This window comes from Crocodylus siamensis, chromosome 2 (genome assembly GCF_052110815.1).
Source record: "Crocodylus siamensis isolate JL-2025a chromosome 2, ASM5211081v1, whole genome shotgun sequence".
Classification (NCBI taxonomy): domain Eukaryota; kingdom Metazoa; phylum Chordata; order Crocodylia; family Crocodylidae; genus Crocodylus; species Crocodylus siamensis.
The window spans coordinates 79,170,563-79,190,629 of record NC_143396.1 but is presented as its reverse complement, the minus strand read 5'-3'; the positions used below and the strand labels follow the sequence as shown (position 1 = coordinate 79,190,629).

At 44.0% G+C, this 20,067-nt stretch overlaps 1 long non-coding RNA gene across 3 annotated transcripts in view; it reads left to right on the top strand.

Moving 5' to 3' along the window:
• The first annotated feature begins 16,993 nt into the window (after window positions 1-16,993).
• LOC149870429 (uncharacterized) overlaps window positions 16,994-20,067 on the top strand; it is a 98,397-nt gene continuing 95,323 nt past the window's right edge. The window contains exons 1-2 of one of the 3 annotated variants that reach the window (XR_016440751.1): window positions 16,994-17,079; window positions 17,284-17,391. This is a non-coding gene — a long non-coding RNA (uncharacterized LOC149870429). The remainder of the gene's footprint in view (window positions 17,080-17,283; window positions 17,392-20,067) is intronic. The other 2 variants (XR_016440753.1, XR_016440752.1) reach the window with 2 other exon arrangements.

Sequence of the window (20,067 nt, the reverse complement as noted above, 5' to 3'; positions counted from 1 at the left end):
CCCCATGTGACTCCCGCCACTGATTAGTGGAGGGGCCCTGTTGCTCACCACCCACACCTGATAACCAGGAGGCAAAAACTGCTGCTGCAGTTTCAGGTGCAAGTGGTGAGTGACGAGGCCCCTCCATCAGTCACCGGTGAGGGAAACTCCAAAATTAAAGAAGCTGGCACACTGCGCCACACATTACTGGCATGAATTCCAGAGATCCCTATTAATAGAATATTTATGAAGTCTACGGTATTCTATATATCTTGTAATATAGTTCAACCCCAAACCAACCCTTTGGTCCAAATACCTCTGAAATCTGTAGAAGCTTGCCTCCAAAACTGTATCAAAACATTGCAGATGAAGCCCTTTTCTGCACTGAAACAGCTCCCTTTGAAGCCTTATACTTGAGTCCAAGTTTCAGATCATGACTAAGAAATAGGAATGGCAGGGAATTATTGAGGACTTTGGATTTTGACACTTGCTATACTGGATAAGACCTAACATTTTTTTCTGAAATTCTCTCCTATTATATTGAGTTTGTTTTTCTCTCTTTAATTATAGTTTCACCCACTTTGCCAGGTGAAGATGTAAGATTTATTGGTTTCTGATTCCCTAGATAGACTCCATAGAGAATTTATTAAGGTTTCAACATTTTCTACTCTGTAGACTTTTGAAACTGTGGCTGTTTTTAATGCATTTGCCAATATGCAGAAGATTACATCTTTTTCATTAGTGACTTAGCCCCTTCATATTAGTGCTGCTTCACAACTCTTGGATATAACCTTTGGGCTTGATGACTTGCTGTTTTTCAATTACTGTTTTGCTCCAGCACTACTATTTCCAATACTTTTGTTTCTTGGAATCCCTCATATTTTTTACCAGAAAATGATTGAATCAGTTAAAAATGACTGATGCATGGGCATTTCCTTTCATTCAGGTACAGTGGAATAACTCAGTGAGTTTCAGCTTCATAATTAAACCCTCATTGTGTACTGATGCTGTGTTAGCACACCAGACTGTAGCACTACTTCTGAAGGAAAAATGCCCAGAATCTGTTGGATTTCCTGACAATATCTAAGCCTATCTTTATATAGGTATTTTTCTTGCATTTATACAAGGAAGCATATTTCAATAGAAGTGATCAAACAGGTTTGTCCAGGCAACTTTTGATTTGAGGAAGCCTTCCAGTTCAGCTCAGCAGAATTGCCAGCTGGCTAGAAATGGATCCCACAGGAAGAGATGAGCAGGCCTACATAACATGGTGGTAAACATGGCAATAGATAGCCTATTCTAGAGTACCCTCCATTACCAGCATCATTTGTCCTGTGAATGGGGAAACACTTCTTGAAAGTTGCTGGTATAAGAAAGGCTTTAAAAGTCATGATAAATCACTGTCTTATCTTGTCATCACATTATTTCATAGACATTAGTGCTGGAAGGGACCTCATAAGATCATTGGGTCCAGCCCTCTGCCCAAGGGGCAAGAAGTCAAAAGATCCCAGCAAGATAGGTATCCAAATGTTTCTTGAAAGTGTCCGGAGTAGGTGCTTGCACCACCTCTGTGGGGAGTCTATTCCAGACCTTGGGGGCTCAGACAGTAAAGAAGTTTTTCCTTATGTCCAGACTGAAATGGTCTTCCAGGAGTTTGTGACTGTTGGACCTTGTCTTCCATTGGGGTGCTCTGGTGAACAAACATTCCCCCAGATCCTGAAACGTTTCTCCAGATCCTGATGCACACCCTTTATGTACTTATAGGCTGCCACCAAATCACCCCTGAGCCTACACTTTTCCAGGTTGAAGAGTTCCATGGCTCGCAGCCTCTCTTTATAAGGCCTATTCTCTTGCCCCTTGATCATGTGCCTGGCTCTCCTCTGGACTCTTTTAAGTTTCTCCACATCCTTTCTGAATCGCAGAGTCCAGAATTGGATCCAGTACACCAGCTGCGTCCTCACCAAGGCTGAGTACAGTGGGAGGATGACATCCTGGGTCTTGCATCATTTCTGCCATCAAGTGGAGAAGAATGATTCTAAAAGCCCTGAAGCCTGGACAGTATCCACTGAAGTGAAAACTTTTGTTTTAATTATGAGAAAAAATTGTTGGGGACAATGAAAATGGAAAATAAACCTCCTGATAACCATAACTGTGTGTCATAAGTCTGGGGGAAACACAGACATATAGAAATTAAACACTGGAAGGGACCTCAAAAGATCATCAAGTCAAACTCACCTGCTTTGGTCAGGAATACTGCTGAGATCAAATGATCCCAGTAAGGTGTCTGTCTAGTCTCCTGTTGAAGACTTCCAAGGTTGGGGGCTGCACCACTTCCTTGGGAAGTGTATTCCAGATTCTGGTCACCCTTATGATAAAGAAGTTCTTCCTTGCATCCAACCTGAAACCCTCCTCTAACAGTTTATGGCTATTGCTCCTTGTCCTCCCCTGGGGTGCCTAGTGAACAGTTTTTCTCCCAGCTACCAATATTCACCCTTTACATATTTATAGGTGGCCACCAAATCCCTCCTCAGTCTTCTCTTCCCCAGGCTGAATAGTCTCAGATCCCTTAGTCTTCCCTCATAATGTTTGTCCTCTAGGCAGTTCTTGCGGCCCTTCTTTGAAATTTGTTTCAAAGCACACTAAGGCATGCAAAATTTCAAACTCACAGAGCACAGGAAAGAAAACGATAATGCAGAAGCATGCCTTTTGGGAAATCATGACCTCTTGTTCCAGCTCAAATGGCTAATTTCAGCATGTTAATCCCAACATAGGAGTAGACCTTAAGGTTGGAGTGAAAGAATAAGCATGCTTAAATGATATATAGACAATGAGAAGAGTAATACTCAACAGTGACTGCTTCAGGTAGGAACATGAAACCAATTCAAGATACCCTACTGTTGTTCAGCTTCTCAGGATCACTTTGTTTAAAATGTATTTTGTTGGAGTGTTGGTTGTAGCTGTGTTGGTCTAAGGACATAGGCAGGCAAGGTTGTGTGTGCCTGAAAGCTTGCAAATAGCATTTTTCCAATAGCAGTCTCCCAGTGCCTGAGGAGGGGTGTTTGTGCCCGAAAGGACTTTTTTCCAACCATTTATTTGGTTTACTAAAAGATATTACATCTACCCAAAGAACCTTGCCCTTTTTTTGGAACAGCTGTTGAAGCAAGAAACAGAGGGATGTCCACCAAATGATATGATGTAGTGTATCCTGACATAATTCACGGAGCATCACATGCTACCATATACCAGATCCTGATAATCCTCTTTAACTCTTTTAGTTATAGGAGGAGGTAATGCAAAGGCCTGCTGATACTGCTTGACTTCATCAGATAGAAATGATGATTCATTATTGAGTGGTAAATAAGATAAAAGATCATTCTTGAAGTAGTCCATGGGCAGTAAACAGCTACACTGGCCATGAATTGTTTTAAATGCAAGTCCTTACCAGGGTTTTGAAAATGTACTTTGAATTATGTGTCTAAACGGAGCAATAAAACAATGAAATGGCTGGCTGTCCCTGTTGTGCTGCCAGTCCCTTGCTGCATTTGCTGTCTCTGAACGAATCCTTGCTCACAGCAGATAGAGAGTGTGAGAGATTCCTATCCATTCTTCTAACCAGAGAGATGTTGCTGTATTTGGGATCCAGTAAGAAAATAAAAAGCAAACACCCCAAATCATTACTAACATATTAAAAAAACCCCATCTTTAGCTGCATCTGAGAGTGACTACAGCACTTACCTTTCATTTTCTCTTTTGGACTCTATCATTAAACCTTGGAAGGTATATCTGCATTGTATGCATCCTTCATATATAATTTATTTGTTATGACATACTTTTATGCATTTAAATCCTGCTTCTCTTAACCTCATGACAAGAAAACTTATTGACTACTGTAAGACAAAGTCTGTGCTTGGAGAACTGTTCACTCTTATAGAAAAGCTCTTGCCAAGACTAGCTCCCTTTTCTTTTATACTGTGCTTCCCATGCTGTACCTGTATGTACTTGTGTGTGGAATACCAAAGATTGGACCAGCTATCAGAAATGTTGCAGGTGCAGTAAAATCAGTGCTTATTTGATACTGGAGAAAAACTGGAGCAGGAAAAAGCCACAAGAAAGAGGAAGGGCATGTTGGGCAAAGGAATTTATCAGAAAGATCTGATTGGTATTAACTGCTGAAACTTCAGCTACCTTATAAATATGTTCTGTTGTCCCTGAGATATAAAAACCCTAGAGGAAGTTTGCAGAAGGCTCTTTCTTAATGCATTGCAGTTCAAGATATGCTCTGTTTCCTTGTAGCTATTCACAAAAGAGTGCAATGTGTACACTCTTCTTGAGTACAGATGGGTCTGAAACAACACCCTGGATCAACAACTCTGCAGATTTCTGGGAAAGCACAGCCTGGATTTGGATTAGGAGCTGGACTTTCCTGATGAGACCTGTTTCTACTTTAGCTTTGAAGAGCCTGAGAACCTGACAAGCAGTTTCCAGAAGAATCCAGAGTATGTAAGTTTGAAAAGAGCAGTTTGTCCATCCTGCTTTGCTCTCCATGTCCCTTGTGTCAAAATGATGACCCTTCAGAGAAACCCAGTATAGATGGAAGACCGTATTTTATAGGGGGTAAGATTTAAACTTAGGAGGTTGTATACACAACAAAAACACAGGGTGAAATACCATACTTACTCAAACACAAGATGGCCCCCAGTAATTGGGGGGGGGGCAAGATGACCCCCAATGACTAGATTCTATATATAGACTATAAATTTGTTATAATTTTCCAGGTATAGAATCTAAGTATTGGAGGATTGCTGTGACTCCTCCTCACTGACTGCTACAGCAGGGAAAGCAGTAGCAGAAGGGTCAGGTGGCACCCTTGCCTTCCACCCCACTCACTTCTTCCCTCTGCAGCGTTCCTGGCCCCATGCCACATGAACCCCTCACACTCAGCACTCCACAGCCTCCACCACTTCCCTCTGCTGCCTCCAATCTCTGCCTCTTCCCCCCAAACTTCTCCCAGTCTCTCTGCCCCTTCCCCTTCTGCTCCCTGCAGTTTTTGCCTCTTCCCTTTCCCCCCACCTTGCTGTCAGATGCTGCTCAGGCTGCTCCATCCCAGAGAACGGCGCATGGAAGTTCAGCCCTTGCCTGGCCTTGCAGCACTGTTGGCACTGCTGATTGACTGGGCAGGGGAAGAAGTTTCCATTTACTCCATTCCTAGGAGAGATCCCAGCCCAGCCAGAGCTGAGCTGTGCCAGACAGTAAGAGGGACGAGTGGGAAAGGTCTGGGCAGAAGCTTCAGAGGGGAAGTGGAGGTGCAGGAGGAAGGAGGCTGCTGTGGATCTGACTCTATCCCTGACCCAGGCTCAGGACCAGAATCAGAGCTGCAGCAGCCACTTACTCCCCTCTCTGCCTCCTATGCGAATATGCGGGGCTTTTCCCCCATGCTAACTGGGGGAAAGGCCTTGTCTTATATTCAAGTAAATGCAGTAATTCTTGCTACATTTTAAGTTGCTTTTGAAGACACAAATGCAAACATTTTTTAGGATGGAAATTTAAGCATCTTTAATGCTCTCCCATTGCTATTCTGGGATTTTAATGATGGACACAGGTAGATGGTTGCTAAATTAAGTGGCAGACGTGCTGAATGGCTACCAAAGAATAACACATACCAAACTGAATGCATACCAAACTGTAGCTAGCCCTCAGCAATGATGAACAGTGAAGGAGAAAAAAAAAGCACAATACAAACAAGGAACAATAAACAGCATTTATAGAAGTCTACCTAGAAACAGCATCCACGGAGGGCTTACATTTGTTTAACAGAGATAACAAAAACCTTATTTAGTGTGGCGTGGGAGGGTGCTCCATCCCCAGTGAGTCCCAGTGGTAAATCCTTGCCTGAGAGTTTTGCAAGAACTGACACTGTTGACACAGCTGATAACAGTGACGTGCTGAGGGCAAAGGGAAGACCTCCTAAGCGGGGGAGAAATATGTAGAATTGTCTGGAAATTTCAAATCCTCCATCAGGTGGGTGGAGGAGAATGCCAACATGGGGAAAATGTCAAAAACAGACCACTTTAAGCAGAAGAAACCATTAGAAAATTAGATGGTCAAAAACAGACTTTTAAACAGAAGAGACCATTTTAACAGACCATTAAAAAACAGAAGAGAAGATTGTGCTTGTACGAATAGAGCTTTATGTTCCCTTGTGAGCTGTATTTTAAAACAGAAAGGTAAAAGAAAAGAAAACCTTGCCCTAGCCACCCTAGCATGGGGGATGCTGCTAACTGGTTATGTTCATGGTACATCTAGGAATCTCTAGACAGATGCAAAAATTGTCCTCTGAAAGCCCTTCTCATATGTTAGTGCGCTCTGAGCATGCTCACTTGAGTCAATCTTTCATTATTAGGCATGATACCTTCCATTTATTGACCTTGAAAAATGTGATCTGATGCTCTATGCCACATTGGGGAATTTCTGGTAAAGTTATTCTTGCTATGCTTAGTGTTAGAGTCTGAAAACAATGCAGAGTCCAGGAACTCCAATTAGATTCCCTGGGTAAGGTGGGGTTTTTTTTTCCATTTCTTGGCCAAGAAAGACTTCAGGCATGGTCAGAAAAACACTACTCCAATGTACTTTATAACAGGGGTGTGTGAAATGGGCTGTATTCGATTTGGATTCAGATTCAGCCCAAATCAGGGACAGTGATTCAATTAGTTAATTTGGATCACTGTCCCTGATTTGTTTTGGCCGAATCTGAATCTGAAGATTCAATGCTGATTCAGAGAATCAGCGATTCATCCATAGACACAGCTTTACATGTTTTTTCTACATACCTTGAGGTACCAAGTGTGGCTCATGAATGCTGCGATGCTGGGGCAAATGGAGCATCCCACAGGGGCTCAGGGCCTGCCCCCCCAACATGCTTGGCGGTGAACCCGGAAGTGGGACGGAAGTACTTCTGGTCCAGTTCCGGATCTACTGCCAAACATGCTGGGGAGCCCCCCATGCTCCTGTGGGACACTCCATCTGCTCCAGCATCACAGCCTTCATGAGCTCCCTGCTACCTTGAGGTATGTAGAAAAAACATTTAAAGCTGTATCTATGTCTGAATCACCGAATCTTTCCAAATCTCTCCGAATTGATTCAGAGAGATTAAAGGGTCTCCTGACTCAGTTTGGATTTAGAGATTTGGCCACCAAATCAGGCCAAATCTCTGCCAAATTGAATCAGTGACTAAAGCTTTGTAAACCTACTTTATATCAGGTTTTTATACTGATGTATCAATTACATTGTAATCAAGAATAAATCAGACACACAATTGTCCTGGGGTAGCTCACACAGTAGGTAACTATTATGGCATTTTGCCTGTAGGTGGTGATAGTCTGTATGCCTTTAGCCAACAGTTACTTTGGGATTGGAGCCAAAACCTGATCCAGCATAATTTATACCAGATTCTTTCACAGATTATTCGCCACTGAATTGGGCAAAATTACTCCCATTTAATGGTATGTGTCATCAGTCTGCTACGTTTTTATATGTGTGTAATGCTGGTTACACCAGTATACATACTTTATCTGTCTGTTCCTTTAATACAATTCTTATTCCATCCAGTACAGGGCAGTGGCCCATACCCATGTGGTCTGAGCAATTAATTGTTGTGTGTCACATGGGCCACTTGCCCTAGTAATCTTTGGTCATGTGAAATTTTATAGAGTCATAGGATCATAAGAAGGTAGGACTGGAAGGGACTTTACAGATTCATTTGAAATCATTTTGTTTTACAGATTGTTTAGATTCTGCCAATCCTAGGATTTTAAAAGCAGACAAAAAAGGCAAAGGAAACAGCACTACTGTCATGCGTGTAAATGCAGGCTGCAGGCAGTTTCAATAAATAATGAGAACATGAGAGGCACCAGTAGGAAACCCTGAAGAAATGCCAGTTTTGCAGATAAAAAAATGTAAGAAATGAAACAGCAGCAAAGAGAACAAAGCTAGAATAGACTTCAGTTTGACCACAAATCAATTTGATGGAGTCATTGTGCATCCATACCTGCATCTGCATCACTGTACACTGTATAGGTGATTAACAACAGTGCAAATAATATCAATTTTATCTACCAGTATATGTCCGTGGAGTTTAATGGTATGGCTATAACATGTTCCCAGCACTGGAAGCATATGTCCAGCTGCTCCCACTTGTGTGCATCAAATCCAGAAATGCAGCAGTGATGTTGCTTCAGGGGTGTCCCTTATCACTGCTGTCAAGCATGGCTGAAATCAAGGTCTTCAAAGTAGCCATGGGAGTTGCCCCAGGAGAGGCTTCATTGCTGCATTTCCATGTTTGATGTATGTGAGCAGTAATGCTTTTGCTGGGAAACCTCAAGGGCAAGAGCATATTGTCCCTGGCTAGGGCAGGGACAATGTGCCCCAATGGTCTCTCCACCACTCACATATAGGGGCTTTCCTTTCAAGCTAGAATCCTAGTCCTTTGTAAATGGGAAACAATACCAGACTGTGAGTGCCATATCATGAGAATTCCCATTTTTGCCATTATTTGCTTTGGACATCATCTGCCTAGCAAGAATATGTTCTGTTTAAGTGCCTGATCCAACTTCTTTGGGAAAACGGCTCTTGACTTCAGTGAGAGTTGGGCTGGTTTCTTAATAGTTTAGGGCACAGAGCATTTCATTCATATAGTTCTCACTCCAAATATCAATGATATTTTTTCTGTGCAAGACTGCCTGATGTTCAGGCGCGGTGTGATTTGTTCCATAGCACAGCTGATGTGTTATCTGCCAATGCTACAGAAAGTAAACATATTATTCCTTCTGTACATCTGCTGCTACCAAACAGATTTAACATATATTTGCTTTTGTTCTGTTTTTATTTGGAGGGAAGCGGAGGGGTGAACATAAGCTGAAATCCTGAACAACTGTATGTAGTAAATAAAGATCTCATGATACATTTTGCCACACATGTTCAAATTTTGCATGTATGTATACTTTATTCTGATTTTATTGACATTAATGTAAATTAGGAGTAACTTCAAGTAAATTAATGGATTTACATAGATGTAGAGCCAGTGAGAGACAACAGAATTAGATTTACATAGCATACATAGAAAGGGAGAGAGAGAGACATACACACTCCTGGGAGGACAAATTATCACATTACATATTCTGTGTGACATGTTTGTGTGATCCTTCAGCTTCCTTAATTCTCACCGTGAACACAAACTGAGACATCGGTGTACCAAGTAAATGCCAACAACAACAAGCAAGGCTTTCTATCATCTCTGGTTTGCTAGGAGATGCTGTGCCATCTTGGCAACAATGGTCTGTTCTTAATTATTCATGCCTTTGTCCTTTCTCAGATGGCCCACAGCAATATGTAATACCTGGATATGAAGCCTGTAGTATTTAGAAAACTGCAATGATGTAGCACAGTGGTTCTCAACCTTTTTATACTGGAGGCTTGAGGTACCCTGTGGAAAATGCCAGGTCTTAGTTTTCACACATTTTTTGACTACAGAGAAATAATAAAGCTATTTTGTTGCAAAGAACTCAGAAAGACCACAGCAGATCAGAACGGTTTTAACATTATGGATTCCAATTTGACATCCTTGGGTTTATGAGTCATGTTTGTGAATCATGTTTGCACACCTAACTGTTAACATTACATGGTGTTCTGTGGCATCACTGAAAGGATCCCGAGGCAACCCATGGTGTTATGGCACCCTGGTTAAGAATTACTGGTGTAATGCATCTCCTCAGTAGCACAGCTTACTGTGAGCACATCAGACCTGTCTTCCACATTTTATGCTGGTTTCCCTTAGAATTTTGATGTAAGTGCATTGTTTCAGTCCTTATCTTCAGGATGCTCTGGTCTTGACCCAAGATGAAGACCATGATCAACCATGAACCTCTTTGGCACAGTAGAATTCTCCATAACAAGGGTAATGCTGCATACTCCCATTATAGCAGCTTCACAGAAGGCAAGGTGGGAGATGGTGGCTATAGTTTCAGAAAGAACGTACAGAGCACAAGAATGGAAAAAAGTGTCTGTGTATTTCTTGAGAGAAAGTAGGGCTGAATCCTAACAAGGCAACACTCAGTGCAATGCTCCAGCAACAATTTACAACTTAGTTGTATTCAGGATCTGAATCATCAGAGTGAATCCATGGAATCCACAGCACTGAATGGTAGGGCTGCGCAAAACTTCAGTAGCCGATTTAATTCAGAGGAGATTCGGCCTGATTTGGGAGTTGAATCTATGAATCTGAATCAAATTGAGAGACCCATTAAAAGGTCTGAATCGAATTGGAAGCCTCCAAATCAATTCGGAAATTCGGGGAGTCCCCGCTCACCGCCACAGGGAGCTTGACCTGGGTTCTGTGCCAGTAAGTAGGGGGCAGGGGGCTGGTGGAAGGGGGAGGGGATCATGGGGGGGGCCCCCACCTGGCCCCATCCCCTGCCGGCTCCCCCATCTCCCATCCACTCTCCCAGGCCCCACCATGACTGGGACTGGGACCCCCACCTTCCCCAGTGCCTTGGCACTTAAAAAAACAAACAAACAAAAAAAAGTCCCACACTTACTGGCTGCAGCAGGGGCCTGATCGGGGCTTCTGGGAGCTCATGGCAGAGCCCCCCTGAATAGCAGGGGGTAGCGGAGTTCAGTCCCCCCACCTGGAACCTGTGCGGCAGCTGTTGCATTGCGTAGATGCTGTGTGGCTTGGCAGGGTGCTGTGGAGCTTCATGTGCTGTCCCAGAGCTGGGGCCACACGGGTGAGCCCTGCCGGGCTCTGGGTGACTGCTGGAGCCTGCCTCAGCTCCGGCACAGTGCACAGTATCTTGCCGAGCCATGCTACACCCATGAAATGTGACAGCTGCTGTGCAGGTGCCGGGGGGGGGGACTGATCCTCACCACCCCCTACTGCCCCACACTGCATGGGGCAGCTCTGCCACGAGCCCCCGGAGGCCCCAATCACCACTGCTGCAGCCAGTGAGTACGGAGCTTTTTTCTTTTTTTTTTTTTAAGTGCCTGGACATGGGGGCTGGGCCAGGCAGCTATGGGGGGAGGGGTTGGGGGAGTGGGACAGTGTGGCCCACCCACTGCTGCCAGGGGTGGCCAGCTCACTGCCACCATGCTCCTGCCGCCAACACTGCCGCTGCCACCGCCGTCTGTTTGATTCAGAGGAGATTCAGCCCAATTCAGCAGCCAAAACTCCAAATCTGAATTGGCCGAATCAAATTAGGACAGTGATTTGAATCACTGAATTGAATTACTGTCCCTCTGAATTGGCTGAATCCAAAGCCGAATTGAATATGTACTCCTTTGCACAGGCCTACTGAATGGTATGTGATCCAATCCTCTAAAACTGGGTTATTTCTTCATAACATCAAGATAAGTAGCTAAGGTAATAATTTAAGATACTGTAAAAAGGAACAGGGCATGTTATAACAGATGAGCTTATTTCCCTTTTTGAGGCTAACTTCTGGGATTCTAGCATAATCTCTTTAAAAACAAAACAGAAAGAAAGACCATAACAGAACACTAATAATATAAATCAGGAAGTAGCACATTATGGTATTGATGATACAACAAGTTGAGTTACAATTACAAATATACTTTTTAAATCTCTATTGAAATCGTGTCTCAGACAGAGTAAGGCAGAGGCAGTAATACTAGCATTTAATTGGCACTTAACATTAACAAACTCGTATCAGGCTCACTAGAATTCTTCACTCTTCCTCTACTGGTACATTTCTTGCTTTGTCATGCATGCATGGACTTTGCTGGCAGAGCTAAAGTAGATGTGTGGTTTTTGGCAACTGTGTGGGAAAGGAAAAGTTTCAACTCCTTTTTTCCTTCTCTGCTGCCTTATAGATTTGTCTATACAAGTACAGCTTGTTCCAGGCCTTTTGGAATCCTGAAGGGAGAAATGGCAATGTGTCGACATGTGATGTGACAAGCCTAGGAGGAAATATTTCTTTTCTTATACCTACTGCTTGTAGGGCTCAATGAAATTAGAGTCTGAATATTTTATTCACTGAAAAATGAAGATTTGGACTCACCAAAACTATATATGAATTTAGCATTTTGACCAAAAAAAAAAAAAGTAATTTCATTTTTCTCTCAAAACAACTCTTAAAAAAAAAACCTTAAATCAAACAATAAAAAGGGTAATCTCTACAAACCAAAACATGGTTGAACACAAAACTAATTTTTTAGTTGTTTTCACTTCGCTGGAAATAAAAAGTATTTGTTTGGGGTGAACCCAGCAAGCCAAAAAAATCAAGCAAAACAAACAAACAAACAAACAAAAACAGTTATTATTACAGATGCTTCCATAACAACTCTTTGGGGTTCAAACGGAGGAAACAAATACCATCAACCTGCTAAAGAAAATCCTGGTTTCTAAGATGTACAATCGTTGCAACATCCACACAACTCAGAGCACAATTTTTGCTTTGCTGAGAATACATTTCTAGTGTCCATACTTGCTAAGTCTTTTTGTTTGATCAGTCCAAGTTAGGTTATTACTACTTGAAGGCAGATATTCAGATGCTCTTATGCTTATATTTCATATGACTTGGAAACATATTTTACTTTGAGTCATGCTTTTAATTTAAAGTGGCCTGGCTCTCAGCGTAGCTGAAGTCCAGATTGGCCCTGGAAGATTTTCTGATTTAATTATAAATTTAAGCCTTCTGTGACAAGTTCCAGGCTGTAGTGATTCAGTCCATGACAAATACAGAGTCTGAGAGAAACAGGAATGAAAATTAAGAACTAATTTTCAGCCATTTAAGTAACATTATCAGTTAGATACAGCATTTGCAGAGCAAATTGGCTTTGGGAAACTATTATATTCTTCTTCTCTGGAGAGCAGGAAAGGAGAAAGCCTGGTAAACAGTATGTAGCTGCTTTTTTTCCAAGGGCTTCTAATATTAGTGATGGAAGACTACTGGAAATGCCTTTTCTTTTAATAGTAATCTTCCACTATTTTAAAGAAAAATGCTATTACTGAAACCAGTTCTACAAGGAGCTACTCAGATATTTTACATGGAGGTTTCTTTTTAATTCTGCTCTTTACCAATATTATTTACCATCAGTAATGTCATTGATAAAAGATTTTGATAACAAGGAATCAAGAGCACACAGTATTTCACTAAGGATCAAAGCTGGGATTTAGAAAGGGATCAGCAGTACAACTGAGGGGGATGACCAGGGCAACAGATGCTGCCTTTGTGAGGGGGTGCAAAAGCAGCCATTGCCACAGTGGCGGCTCATCATATCTCTGCAATCAACACAACAGGAGCTGGCACTTCCTTGGGCACAGAGCTGCGCTGTTATGCCTCTGACATGGATGATCCTGCCTTGAACATGGGGTTGGACTAGACGCCCTCCTGAGGTCTCTTCCAGAATAATGAATCAAAAAATCTCTCCCTGCCAGGTATGGACTGGTTCTTCTTCTTACACTTCTGTAAAATACATGGTAACCACTAAAGTAAATAAAGTTAAGCAGTGTAGATGAGAACGAAAGAAGTCTTGAAGCTAGGGACAGACATTCATAAGGCCTGAGCCTGAATTGATTCAATCTTTGTAGGTTAGTTTAACCTGCCTATACTGAACTGATTTGCAAGTGAATAGGCATTCATTGTTGATTCCAGAAATGCAGCCGCGTGCCTGCAGTGGCTCAGGCCAGAAGGCAGGGAGTTGCTAAAGCAGCCCTCCCTTTCCTTTGGTGAGAGAACCTGAATTGGAGGTGTGTGATTACTACTTGAAGGCAGATATTCAGATGCTCTTATGCCTATATTTCATATGACTTGGAAACATATTTTACTTTGAGTCATGCTTTTAATTTAAAGCGGCCTGGCTCCCCATCCCCCACCCGCCCAGCCTGCAGGGCTGCTAGGCTTTTAGGATGGGGAGGGAGAGGGAGTGTGGCCAGACCTTGGACCCTGGCCACATTGAAGCCATACCCCCGTGGAGGGGGAGGAGGAAGTGGGAGAGAGTCCTGGTCACTGCAGTGGCTCCCTGAGAGCCCAGCCTAGCCTGGGCATGGGGAGCTGGGAGCAATCCCAGCACGCAGCTCTCATGAGCTCCACCTCCGGCTGGGAAGGGCGTTGCCCCTACAGCCCGGTCTGGCCTGGTTTTCTTTTGGCTCCCCATGCCCAGGCTGGGCCAGGCTGTCAGGGAGCCATTGCAGTGGACAGGGCTGTCTTCCTTCTCCTCCCCAACTGCAAGGTGAGGAGTGGGGTCTCTGTGCCGTGCTCCTTCAGCGGCATCCTGACAGCCTGGCTGCAGACGCAGGAGCTATGTGGCTGGATTGCTCCTGGCTCCCTGTGCTCAGGCCGGACTGGGCAGAGCCCTGCCCCTGTGGCCTGGGTTGGCCCCTCTGCACTCATCCTCAGCAGCACATGCAGCTGGCCCTGGTCCTTTTTTTAAATTTAAATATAAGCTAAACAAATGATCAATCTGTGCAGGTCAACCTAATTTCTCATAAGTAAATTGATAAAAGTATCTTTTTGTTGTTTTTGTATTGGTTCATAGTATCTGCTCAAGTTTGCTGAGACCTATTAACCACTTTTAATTATGACTTTAAACACAGCATGAGTAAATGACTAAAAGTGCCGATCAAAGGCAGAGATACTGAGTGAATTAATCCAAAGCTGAAATGCATTTTTCACTTCACAGCTCTGCTCTCCTCAGGCACAATCTAGTTAAACCTCTTGGAGAGAATTACTGAAATTCAGCAAATCTCAGTTATAAATTTCACTCTGTGCAGTCAGCCTCCTACAGAGGTCTGTGGTGTTTCCTTTTTCCCTTTTATAATTAGATAGGCTGCTGTAAAGCAAACTTTAACTCAGATAGGAAATTCAGATAGCTTGCCTAATATACTGTAATAAGTAGCTCATCAGCCGTGCAAGCAACATACAGATTATTTGTAATACCTTCAGCTGGAAAAAATATCATCCACAACTGTGTTAAAAGGTTAGCAGTAAGCTTTAGGGAGAACTTAGAGGCATCTTGAAACAGCCCTATATTTCTTCTGTCTGGCAAACATCATGCTAAATTGAAATTGTATTCCAGAAGATGTTTCCTAGGCCCTAAACAAACCCATTTGTGAAAGCAAAGATTGGATTGGAGAATTGGGTTGATTCCATTGTGCCTAATGGAATTAAGTCCACTTCTGGGCTAAATACAGATATTCAAAAAGCCTGAGACTGAATTGATTCAAGCTTTGCAGGTTAGTCTAACCTGCTTAGATTGAACTGATTTGCAAGTGACTAGACATTCACTTTTGATTCCAGACATGCAGCCACATGCCTGCAGTGGCCCAGGCCAGAAGTGGGGGTGCCAGAGCAAGCCCTCCCTTTCCTTCCACAGCAGCCGCAAGGCTGGAATTGAGGGAAATCACTAAGTATGATTGGGGAGGGGTTTAAACCCCCAACCTGGCCTGCAGTGACTCCAGCTAGGGGCTCCTGGAGGGGGAGGGGGGAAGCAGGCCCTGCCAGTTGTGTCCCCAGGTGAGGGGGAGGGGAATTATCAGACACTGGCCTGTGCAGTGCCTCAGGAGAAAGGGGGGCAGGGAGGGGCATTTAATTCCCCTGTCTCCCCTCTCTCCCACTGGCTTGGGGAAACCAGCTGGGGTCTGGCTCACTTTCTGCCCCACTGGCTGCTCATGTGGTGGGGGGCACGGGCAAAGCGGGCTGGCATAGCCCTGCCATCTGCCCATCTCACTGGTGGCTGGGGCTAGAGCCAGGAGGGCTGAGCCAGGCCAGGCTGCAGGCACTGCTGAGAGCAGGTGTGGTGGGGCCAGCCTGAGCCAGGCTGCAGGGGCATGGCCCTTCCCAGACAGCTGTGGCTCCATGACAGCCTGGCTCGGTGTGCATGGGCAGCAGTGCAGAAGTGACAACTGCAGCAGCAGGCAGGCACCTTGGCAGCCAGATTGGCCACATGGATTGAGTTCATCATGCCTACAGCTGCCCAGACTAGCTCGGAGGTACTGATGGGCCCAGAGCCTGGCAGCTGCCCACCATGGGGCCTTGTGTGCTTGCAGCCACTGCTGCTGCTGCTGCACCCCCTGTCCATCATGGTGCAGCACCCAGCCAGTTGCAGCTGCACCATAAGCTGCACACTGGCTGGGGCCAATGGGACTGTTTTGCCTTCCTTGCCTCCAGCTGCTGCTGCTACTGCCTGTGCCACCAATGTGCCACTCTGGGTGGGCAGCGGGAAGCTTCATCCAGAAGGCTCCTGCCCAGCGCATGGAGCCCTGCCCTCAGCAGCACTTGCGGGCCAGTCCAGCTCAGCCCCCCACCCCCAGCTGCAGGCAAGGTGGGTGGATGGTGGGGTCATGCTGGTCAGTTCTAGCCATGTCCCCACCCCTGCTGCTGTAGCGGTGAGAGGGAGGGGAGGAGACCCTGACAGGGGCTCCTCTGCTCCGTCAAGGCAGATCCTGGCTGTGGTACCCCAGAGGGAAAGGGGGAATAAACCCCCTCCCTGCCTGTTCGCCTCAGGGGGATGTGCCCCCACCCCTGCTCCAGCTACAAAGTGGTTTGACCCAAGTCAGTTAAGTCTGATAACATATTCAACCAGGTTTATGTTAAACCATTTTCAGCCATTTTGGCTAGAGACAGAAGTTACACATACACTGTTTTAAGTGGTCAGAAACTGGTTTAAACTTCTAACAGAACAGAAGTTCAGTGCACATTAACCAGTTGCAAAATGGAGCAGTGAGGGCTGGTTGACAAGGAGGTAGCCCAGTCTACAGTGGCAGGGGTGACAGGGATGCTGCTCCCCCCCAGACAAACCCTGACCGGGGTCTGGGTCTGGGGGGGTGGGGTGGGGGTTAAACACCCCTTCCTTTGCTCAAACTTACTGATGGCTGCAACTGTGAACTATAAATCCCAGAGGCACCTGGAAGCAGGAAGAGAAAGTGATAAGCAGAGTCCTGATGCAGAAAGTCTGGACTGCAAATCCCAGAGACCTCAGGGGCAGCAGGAAGAGGAAGTGAACACACACACCCAGAGAGCCATGCTCTAATGCCCCCTGGCTTCTGGCCTGAGTCATTGTAGGCATGTGGCTGCATTTCTTGAATAAAAGGTAAATGTCTGTTCACTTCTGTTTCAATTTAATCTCTGCAGTTTAGGCTAACCTGCAAAGACTGAATCAATTTAGTCTCAGGCTTTTTGGCTGTCTGTACCTAACCTTTGAAACTGGTTTATGTGCATGAAACTTACGTTCTGTTACAGGTTTAAACCAGTTTCTGATCACTTAAGACAGTTTTTGTGTAACTTCTGTTCTTAGCCCTAGAGACTATCAGATAATCCCTACTGATATACTGCAGTTCCAGGAGAAATGAAGGGGTTGCTGTATAATCTACTGAGTAGGGTTCTTTCAACATGTCATAAGCAGGTCAGTTTTTATGATCAAAGTGGCCATTAAAATGTATTAATCTATTAATGCATGCAGTCTAGAAATGTTATACTGTGCTTAAAATATCATATTGTCTTCTTATGGCGCATTTTTAGGGGGCTGTGCAAAGCGCAGGTTACATTTGGTTCTCCTGGAGTATGCACGACTCCAGTAAAAGCAACAGAACTGAGCCACCTGTTGATTCATCTCTAGGAGATTTATTGAGTAGCTCTGGCGCCTCTGTCAGTATTGAGGTTGCTGGCAGCTTGCTATTTGAGAAAGCAACCTGTTTACTTAATCCACACCCTGCATAGAAGGTTTTGCCTGTTGCTCAAGGCTCTGTGGTTTCATTTATTTACAGATGATCATAATGCTTGATAATTATTCTCTCCCATAGTTCTCATATGTGACTAGTTTTAGACATGCTAGGTTTACTGGGGAGGGAAGACTCTAGATCTGCATCTTACATGGGATGCCTGTACAAATTTTAATACTACACCCAGTGTTTTCCAATGTTTGTTGAACGTTGAGGTAAACTCTCTCAACCTTGTTAGAAAAGCAGTATGATGGAGGGAACACTGGACTGACTCTCAGAAAACCCTGGCTGTATTGCTGGCTTGCTAACTGACTGAGTCACTCTGTTACTCAGTTTCCCCATCTGTACATCACTCTACTGATGAAAAGCACTGTCCAGCAGATGGGTATTGTTATCATTATTATGACTACCACCACTACTACTTAGTGGTACTTTTACTAATGTGTCCTATTTATTAAGCCACATGAAGTTTGGATCTCAAAGCTTAACTTGAAACGGAGCTTTGACAAGTTATTGTTGATCTGTGAAATACAATAGATGGAGTGTTTTATGTAAACTCGCAAACATATTAGTCCATGTAAAGATGTATTTGGTGTTGTATGTGTTTGTTTTAAATAGACTTGAACTCTCCGTTATGATTATTTTTTGTGGTAGACCCCCATGGCCTAAAATGATAACCTCCCCCCTACCCTCAGGAAATAACACAAAACTAAACAAGATGAAATGGGAAAGGGTGCTCTTTTCATGCAACATTTATGTCACAGTGGCATTCATGAATGATTTGTTAAGCAGAAGGCAGGGCAGGGTGGCACCTTAGAGACTAATTGGTTCAGAGAGGCATATGCTTTTGTAGGCAACAGCGTACTTTGTGAATGGTATCTAATGAAGTATGCTCTCACCTACAAAAGTCTATGCCTGTCTGAAAAGGTTAGTTTCTAAGGTGCTACCCTGACAGGTCTTCTGCCTGACTTCAGACTAATTTAATTATCCTGTCTACCCATGAATGATTTGTTGGGAAGATCCATGCTCAGGTTGCTCAAGATGTCAAACAGAATCGTGGCCAGCTCCCTCCACATCATTTTGGAGTTTAAATAAAGATGAGAAATTTCAGCCTAAAGGGTAAATATTGTCTAAGAATAGGAGCCACAGAGTCATTCGGGCCTGGTCAGCTTTGCTGCTTCTAGGAAAACACTCTTAGATCCAAGTGAAAAAGCTAAATAACTTTATGACTGAAAAAGCTTGTATATAGAGATCCTTAATTTGGCTTCCTTGTTTAATAGAAGTGCACAGAGTAAGCAGAGACAACCATGTGCTAAGCTGTCACATGTATGGCACCCCACGTGTTAATAGAGATTCTGCCTGGATAATGGAAGTGAATGTTAATCCTATACTTGTATGCTAGTGTAAGCATCTAATTATAAGTAGGAGAGGCGATAACTAGAATTAGAAATCTGTTTGGGCATGAGACTGTCCAACAAGTACAGTAATTTGTATGCAATGCAAACACGAGCGTTAACAAATTAAACTCCTGTTACTGCTACTTACAAGAAAGGTGCAGTGTTTCTCTATAAAAACTCCTATGGTTAGGATTGTAAATAAGCTAATAAAACACATTCATATACATGCGGAATAAGCAGGAAAAACAATTATTTAGGGAATACTTTTGGCAACTGCAATGTTTTTATGGGTGATTCCAACTTAAATCTTTTCATGCAACACTAGCCAGAGAGGGAAGAATAGTATGAAGCAAAACATGCTTTAATTAGTAGGAAAAGCTAAAAACCATGCTGAGACCAAGCTGCCAGGCTGTAGTGTGACACCTTTTTTTAGGCAACAGAGATACTTGAGACTCTAACTACATACAGATCTACAGATCTGTACATACAGATCTACAGATGTACATACAGATATTCTGGGAAATTAGGGGTGGGATCACATTAAAAATGGCCAACCATAGTTTGCCCAGCTGCAGACCCTACCTACACTTGGATCCCTAGTTAGGCCAATCTAAGTATGAACTATACAGAAGTTCAGGAAGGTTAGATCTGTCTAAAACTGGATGAGCCAATCTAAGTTAAGTGTACCTCGGAGGTAGTCTAAATTAGATTGGGGCTGGTGGGACTGATTAGTTATAAACTTCTGTGCAGTTTCCTGTGCAACCCCAGGGGGAATTGGAAGGAGGGGAGATTGGTTTCCTGTGGCAGCGGGTGTGTGGGGGTGTCAGGGGACTAACGGTAGCTCCAGGTCCCAGATGAGAGGAATCCCCTCCAAGGCCCTCGTGGACCGTGCTTGCTGCCCTGATCTTGCCAAACCCTCCTGGACCATATTAAAACCCCTGTGGGTCCTGCTAGCCCACCCAA